We start from the raw sequence: 562 nt of genomic DNA on the forward strand, positions 1-562 counted from the left end.
AACAAAGTGTGTCCACAATCACTCTGTTGAATATATGTATATATATATTATATATATAGAATAGAAACCATCACAGGTATTCTAATGGTTTCCACTACAAACACCATTACAAATAATCAGCTCTTTAACCATTAAAACCATTACTAAATGATTTCCATTACCTAGGACATATTAAGGATGTACTTTCTTAAATGGTATCCACTAGACATAACATGCCACCAATAGAAGACAGCAAATTACCAGTAGAGACCCACAGGGACCATTACAGTTTCCATTAAATCCAATACAATTCCCATTATAACCATTAAAACCATTACAAATTCGATGAGGGTTTCTACTGTTTACTCCCAAAGTGTGTCAACAATCACACTTCTTCTACACTTAAAAACTCGAAACAGAAGTGTGTAAACAGACAGTAGATTAAAACGAGACATTTAGCCATAATTTGCTTAATTAGCTACAACACTAATTAGCTCTGAATGTTTTGGAACGTTCAAATGGGTTCCTGTTATTATTTATCATTTATGTTACAACATAAATGCTATAAACAATCCTCTGTTGT

The sequence above is a fragment of the Ictalurus punctatus genome, chromosome 6, assembly GCF_001660625.3.
Source record: "Ictalurus punctatus breed USDA103 chromosome 6, Coco_2.0, whole genome shotgun sequence".
Taxonomy (NCBI): domain Eukaryota; kingdom Metazoa; phylum Chordata; class Actinopteri; order Siluriformes; family Ictaluridae; genus Ictalurus; species Ictalurus punctatus.